This window comes from Ovis canadensis, chromosome 3 (genome assembly GCF_042477335.2).
Source record: "Ovis canadensis isolate MfBH-ARS-UI-01 breed Bighorn chromosome 3, ARS-UI_OviCan_v2, whole genome shotgun sequence".
NCBI classification, from domain to species: domain Eukaryota; kingdom Metazoa; phylum Chordata; class Mammalia; order Artiodactyla; family Bovidae; genus Ovis; species Ovis canadensis.
The window spans coordinates 19223876-19231563 of NC_091247.1; the positions used below are offsets into that span (position 1 = coordinate 19223876).

General features: G+C 52.1%; 1 long non-coding RNA gene across 1 annotated transcript; it reads left to right on the top strand.

Moving 5' to 3' along the window:
• The first annotated feature begins 5630 nt into the window (after positions 1-5630).
• Positions 5631-6872, top strand: LOC138438064 (uncharacterized). Its single transcript, XR_011256252.1, has 2 exons — positions 5631-5714; positions 6692-6872. It is a non-coding gene; the product is annotated as an uncharacterized lncRNA (long non-coding RNA).
• Positions 6873-7688: the final 816 nt, after the last annotated feature.

Genomic DNA, 7688 nt, shown 5'->3' on the forward strand with positions numbered 1-7688 from the left:
GTTGGGGCCTGGGGTGGGGCGCGATTCTTGCAGGGATTAGGAAAGAAAGCTTGACTTTCTTTCCCAGAAATGTTCCCAACCAGCATGCCTGTGTTCAGGTTTCATTACGTACTTGAAGGAAGAGCGTTTCCACGGTCTGAGTGGATTTTTACTTCTGGCCTCTACTCCTTTGGGTGCATGGTTCTCCTGTTCCTTTTTACAGAAAATTAAGTCCAGGGCCCCGGGGAGCCGCCTCACACTCACAGGCACACCAGCCCCTGTGATCAGGAGCTTCTGAGGCCAGACAGCAAGTGAGACAGACACTCCTGGTCACGTCTCTCCACTGAAAGCACACACACACACACACACACACACACACACACTTACTCAGGGCTTCCCTGGTGGCTCAGATGGGATGGTAAAGAATCCGCCTGCAATGCGGGAGACCCAGTGGGTTCTATCCCTGGGTTGGGAAGATCCCCTGGAGAAGGGAAATGCTACTCACTCCAGTATTCTGGCCTGGAGAATTCCATGGACTACAGTCCATGGGGTCACAAAGAGTCCGACATGACTGAGTGACTTTCACTTCACTTTCACTTATATTTCAGGAAAAGCATAGAAGATAAAAACTAAAGTAGTACAGAAAAAAATTTTTTTTTACTCTTGATTTCTTTTGAGGATTTTCTTCCTTCCTATCTCTCTCCCCCCTCCTCCTCCTTCCCCACTCCCTCCATTCTTCCCTTCCTTCCTTCTTTCTTTTCTTCCTTCCATCCCATATGTTAAGAACTCAACTGCTGACCAGTGGGTTATAACATTATAGGAAGAGAAAATGCTTGAGAGTCCAGCTGACCTGCTACCTAAGCAGGAGGAGAGGTCTTTCCCTGGAAATAACCCTCTGCAGGGGCAAGGCATGAACCCTTCTGGTCCCAGAAGCTCAAAATTCACCAGGCTGTTTATGTATTTATTTTTTTCACCAGGCTGTTTAGCATGCAGACTGCTCTGCCTAGGCCACCTTAGAGGAGGGCAGGAAAGTGGATTTTGCCCACTGGAATGGATACAGAATCTTTTCCCCAAGATAAATCTATACACAGACCATAAATCTTTCACAAAATTTAGTTAAAATTGGATCACAGGCCGAAAATAAAATACAAAAGAAAACTAACATTCTTAGAAGACAACACAGAAGAAAATCTAGATGACTTTGGATATGATGATGAATTTTTAGGTATGAACCATGAGAAAAATAATTGATCAGCTAGATTTACTGAATTTTAAAACATTGGCTCTGCAAAAGACAATGTCATGAGAATGAGAAGACAAGTCATTGGCTGGGGAAAAAAACAGTTGTGAAAAACATGTCTGATAAAGGACTGTTTTCTAAAATACACAGAAAACTTTAAAAACTCAATAATAAGAAAACAAACTTACCAAACTAAGAAACAGGCCAAAGACCTTAACAGACACCTCACCAAAAAAAGACATGCCAACAGCAAATACACATATGAAGAGATGCTTCACATCATCTGACATTAAGGGAGTGCAAATTAAAACAACCAAGAAATGCCATCACACATCCATGAGAATGCCCAAAGTCCAGAAAAACACTGAGGGCACTAAATGCCTGCGAGGATGAAGAGTAACAGGAACCCCCAGATGTTGCTGGCAGGGATGCAAAATGGTGCAGCCATTTGGGAAGACAGTTTGGCAGTTTCTTACAAAACCGTACCCTTACCATAGATATGATCCAGTCATCATGCTCCTTGGTATTTACCCAAAAGAGCTGAAAACATACCCCCACAAAGCCCATCACCTCGATGTTTACAGCAGCTCTATTCATAACTTCCAAAACTTGGAGCAACCCACATGTCCTTCAGTAGGTGAATGAATAAATCAACTGTGATACATCCAGTCAATGGAGTGTTGCTTGGCACTAAAAACCAATGCATTACTAAGGGAAAGGTGTCAATCTGAAAATGCTACGCCACCTATATGACATTCTGGAAAGAAAGAAAGCAATAGGGACCATAAAAATAGCAGTGGTTCCCAGGGTTTCTGGGGGATGGATGAAAAACCAGAACACGGAGGATGCTTGGGACAGCAAAAATATTCTGTGTGATACAGTAATGATGGATACATGTCGACACGCTATTATAGGCTGTCCAAGCCTGTGGAATGCGCATCACCGGGTGTGAACCGTCATATAGACTCGCAGGGGACAATGACGTAGCACAAAGGGTTGTCTATGGTGACAAATGTCCCACTGATCATGGGGGTTAGGGGCTGCTGGGCATGTGTGAGCCTGGGCGGGGGGGGGGGGGGGCGGGCATGTATATGGAAAATCTCTGTACTTTCCTCTCAGTTTTGCTACAAACCCCAAATTGCTCTTAAAAAATAAAGTCCTAATAAAAAACTTTTGTTCACATAAAAAATGCATAGACCTGCAGCCAAAACCAAAGAACGCTCCTCTGGGGCTGTGCTCACCACCTGTCCTGGGCCCCCACCCCGGGTAGTGTCGGGGGTGACCCTGTCCCCAAGATGGGCACTGCGGGCAGCCCGTGCACCCAGATCTTGGGCTCAGCAGTTCAGGTGGTCAGGTGGACAAAGCCTCTCAGCCTCCTGGGATTTTGAGGCTAAGTCAGCTCTCTGTTGCAGTTCCGGGCCTCCCAGCAAGCCAGATGGTCCCCGAACCTCACCCTGCCATGTCCATGTCCTGCTGGACCAGACGGGCAGTGGCCAGCCCAAGCCTGGCAGCCAGCACGGATGGCCCAGTTACCAGCCACTGCTGTGTGCATGTGGGTTGTGATAAGAGTAGGAAAACATCCTGCAGGCCACGAGGGCTGGAGGCTGCAGCTCCCAAGGGAGAAGGTGCCCCAGGGACAGAGGCTCCCCTCCAGGAGGGATCCCCGGGGGAGAAGCCGTGGGAGAGGAGGAACTGCCCTTAGGGTCGGTTCTGCTTTTGATTCTCACAGGCAACGCTGTGAGACGGGAGGGCTGGCATCATCATCCACTTCACAGAGGAACCAACAGGCTCAGAGAGGCTCAGCAGCCAGCCCCCATCACTCAGCAGAGGACACAGCTGGCCAGCCCATGGCCCTCCTGAGCCACAAGGCGCCAGGTGTCTGAAGATGGCTGTGACCCTCCTGTCCAGTCTCCACCCTGCTCCCCATAACTGACTCCCATTTTCCATTTCTAGTCTCATGGAGTCTGTCTTCCAAGCTGGGTGGGCCCAGCTCAAAAGAAGCGGGCTGGATGCCCCTTCAGTCTGAACCAGCTGCTTCCCTTCCCACTCCCTCTGGGTTGGGTGGGGGATGTGAGGGGTATCTAGTGCCCCCCAGCTCCGATTTCCAATGGTAGCCACAGAGGGTACGGGGCGGCGGGAGGAGCAGGTGGCCCTGGGCCGGCCCACCCCAGGAGGGTGCTATATGGGGAGACATGATCCTCTCACCTTTACTCCCTAGACAGGGTTTCCTGAGGGTCTGTGATCGTATTTGAAATAGCTGAGCGAAAGTCTCCATCTAGTCAGGCCAACGTCTGGGATTCCTCAGTTGATTATATGCGTCGTGTCTGACTCTCTGCGACCCTGTGGACTGCAGCCGGCCAGGATCCTCTGTCCATGGCATTCTCCAGGCAACAATACTGGAGTGCGCTGCCATTTCCTCCTCCGGGGGATCTTCCTGACTAGGGAAGATCCTGTGTCTCTTGCATCTCCTGCATTGGCAGGTGGGTTCTTTACCACGAGTGCCACCTGGGAAGCCCGGGATTCTCCAAAGACAGTTTCTACCAATGGGGTTTGTTTTTTTTTGGCCTCTGTATAAGCCATACTTTCTTATTTCTTCTCATGTCTTACAATGTATTTCGTTGCTGAAACTGAGCATTTTCAATAACAAAACTTGGTTCCTCGCGCAATCAGCTTCCTCTCCTTGCATGCAGTGGCCTGGAAGGGGTGGACAGGCCCAATAGCGGGGAAACAGGGATGGATAGGCCCATTAGGGGGGAAACTCTCGAACTGAGCCCTGACCCATCTCTCTCCTTTCTGTCCCATATCTCCTCCAAGAGCCTCTTCCCTTTTCATGGAGGGACAGACGGTTAGCTCTGAGGGACCTCACACCCGTGGATCCCCTATCGCACCCCCGTCCACCTGGCTCTCTGTCCCCAGAAAGCCCTCCAATTGTGAAGCCAGGCCCCGAGGCTGCAGAAGCCTGGGTCAGAGACAGCAGCAGCCCCGGGGCCTCCGCCTGCCCGCCCGCCAGCACAGCAGATGCAGCCCAGGCCTCCTCGAGGTCGCGTGGCCTCCCCTGGGTGGCTGACAGCCAGCCCAGGGCTGGCCTGCGGGTGTCTGGTCTGGCTGGCCGCCAGCCACCCTCCGCCCACCGGTCCTGGAGCGAGGCCACTGCCGGCGCGACGCTCTGACCTTTCCCCCACTTCCCGTTCCAGCCTCCAGATGCTTCCAGGTCCCCGAAGCCAACAGGAATCACGTGCGGCCGGCCCCTGCCTCCCCTCTCAGGCTTGGGCCTCAGGGCAGCACGAGTGAGCAGGGAGGGCCGGGTTGCAGGCCTGCAGGGCCTGGACCACCCTGCGCTCCCCTCCTCCATTCAGCACCTGCCCTGCCAGCATTGGGCTCCTTTGGCCCCTGATGTCCTCCTCCCTTGAGCAACAGTCCTGAAGGTAGGCTCAGTGACCCACGCTCTCATGCTGCCCACGCTGTGGGTGGTCTTCCTCCCTGGACCATCCCGGCCGCTCGAGCCTCTGTCATCTGCTTGGAGTTCCCTGAACACTCCTAGGCCCAACTCTCAGCTCCTCGTCTAGGGTCACAGCGCCACAGGGCTCCCCAAATCCTCACGGTCCAGACCCTGTCCCTAAGACAGACAGACAGAGTGCTTCTTTTCCCCTCAGGCCTGTGACCCTTCAGGGACGGGGGGCTTTGCCAGAGAGCCATGACCAGGCGACAGGGCCGGGTAAAAACGCAGCCCCAGCCCTAGCCTGAGATGCACATGGAGAAACCGAGGCACGGAGAGGTAAGCAGGGGCCAGAGAGACTGAGCCTGGTGACCACAGCCCCACACCAGCCTGGACCCTGGAGCAGAGGGCAGGAGTGGGGGACTCGGGATGGATTTGGTCCCGACTCTCCTACACCTCCATAAAACTGGAAAATATATATATAACTAAACTTAAAGATAGTTGGGAAGGAAAGTCGTTTTGTTATTGTTTTAAATATTTTATTGAGGAGGACACTAAACATATGCAAAAGTAGACAGAACAGCATGGTGAACTCCTATGGAACCATGATCCAGCCACAAAAATGCCCATTTGACCAGGGGTCAGCAAGTTACGGCCTAAGAGCCAACTTCAACCCACTACTTGTTTTTATGAATAAAGTTTTGAGAATAGTTTTTTCAATCACTCATAAAACCATCAATCCCATTACCCAAATGTGATCACTGCTGATGTTCTTGTCAATTTCTGAGTTTTGAATTCTCTTTTTATTTTCTCCTAAATCTAGCTCAAGGACTTCTCAGGTGGCCAGTGGTAAAGAATCCATCTGCCAATGCAGGAGATGCAAATTCAGTCTCTAGGTCGGGAAGATCCCCTGGAGAAGGAAATGACCACCCACTCTGGTATTCTTGCCTAGAGAATCCCATGGACAGAGGAGCCTGGTGGGCTACAGTCCATGGGGTCACAAAGAGTCGGACACGACTGAGCGACTAACACTTTTTTCAGTTTTCCAGTTTCTGTGGTGTAAGTATTCTCATGAGGGCTGATCTCAAGCTATGATATGACACCACCAAACGTGGGCTGGAGGGGGTGTGCACACTCGGGGTGCCAGCCGGCTCCGGCCCCCATGGATGGCTCTCCTCCTCCTGGCAGTTGACAACCACAGAGGTCGGAGATGAGTGGGCTCCAGGCAGGTGACGTGTGTGGCCAGGAGGACTTTTTTCATAGGTACTCAAAGTTCCGGCTCAGCCCTACCTTAGAAGGTGGAGCCCCCATATCTTGGCATGTATTGTCTGTGTTTGCTGTGCTTCTTTGTTGCACGTGGGGGAAAGAACTTGGAGTACGCCCTGCATCAGCTGCTTCTTGTCCTCTGCGGTGCGGAAGCAGGGCCCTCGGCGTGAGAACTGGGGCTCATCTTCTCCCCCTGTGGGCAGGCAAATGCTTGGGGAGCAGCAGACAGGCTGTGTGTGTGAGGCTGAGGCACTGTCTCTAAGGCCAGGGTGCCAGGGCTCCCCAGAAGAGGCAGCTCTGAGCACCAGCTGTTAGCTCAGCCCCTGGGCTCAATGAGGCCTGCAGGAGCTAAGGGCACACATCTGTGTGAAGCCCTGGGGATGCGGGAGCCTGCCTTGCCCCTCCAGACCTTCCACCACCATCCAACATACACGCACACACAGTGGCCTAAAGGGAGAGGGACAAGAGCAGGGAGGCCCGAACCAGGGCAATGGTCTGGGGGAGGCTGGTAGCACCTGAAAGCCACGATCACCGAAACTGAGACTGCCCCTTGCCTCTCGACATCGGGTCCTCAGCAGCTCTTGGCCTCTGGGTGTGATGGTTAGTCTTCCCTGTCAGCTTGGCCAGACTCTCATCACCAGTTAGTCCATCAACGCTAACCTAGAGGGTTGCTGGGAAGGGATTTTGTCCATGTGGTTAATGTCCACAGTCAGGTGGCTTTAAGCAAAGGAGGTTGCCCTCCGTAATGTGAGTGGGTCTCTTCCAACCAGCGAAAGGCCTTATAGCAAAGCTGAAGTCACCCTGAAGAAGAAGAAATTCCATCTGTGTCTGCAGTGGTCGGTCCTGCCCAAGAGGGTCCAGCCTGCCACCCGCCAACTGAACTTCTAACTCACCTAACCAGCCCCCACAACTGTGCAAGTCACTTCCTTGTAATAAACATCTCTTGTGTTCTGTCTCTCTCTATATATATGTAATATTACACAATATATATCATACATGATAGTACATATTAATAATAATATACTGTATGTGGAAATCTCATACTTGTTGTTTTAGTTGCTAAGTTGTGTCCGACTCTTTGCCACCCCATGGACTGCAGCCCGCCAGGCTCCTCTGTCCATGAGATGCTCCAGGCAAGAATACTGGAGTGGGTTGCCACTTCCTCCTCCAGGGGATCTTCCCAGATCTGAGACTGAACTCATGTCTCTTACGTCTCCTGCATTGGCAGGCAGGTTCTTTACCACTAGTGCCACCTAGAAAGCCCTCACGTTGGTATACTATTCAGCAGAAAACAAAAAAAGCCCAAATTATTGTCTGCCTCCCACCCCTACCTCCCACCCCAACACTCCCACCCACCCACCCACACACACACACACACACACACACACACTCCTCCTTTATGCTTCCTTTTTTCTTTCCTCTTTGAGGCTCAGCTCAAACATGGCCAAGAGGCAGGGTTCTGACCCCAGGATGAAGTGCTGGTCTGCCCTGGGCTCCCCACTCCCTACACAGTTCCTCTGGCCCAGCCTCCAACGCCCGGTCAGCCCTGTGTCCTCCGGACTGTGAACTCTGGGACACCAGCACAGGCTTACTCTCCGGAACTCTGAGACCAGCTCTGGGCTGGCTGTCAGCAAGGGTCTGTTGAAATGAATGAATGAATAACGTGTCACTTTCCGAATGGCAGTGGGGGTCATTGAACCCTTTTGTGTCTTCTGAAGGAAGAGTAGCATCTCCATGTGAATGGAGCACGATCTCGGGAACAAATGC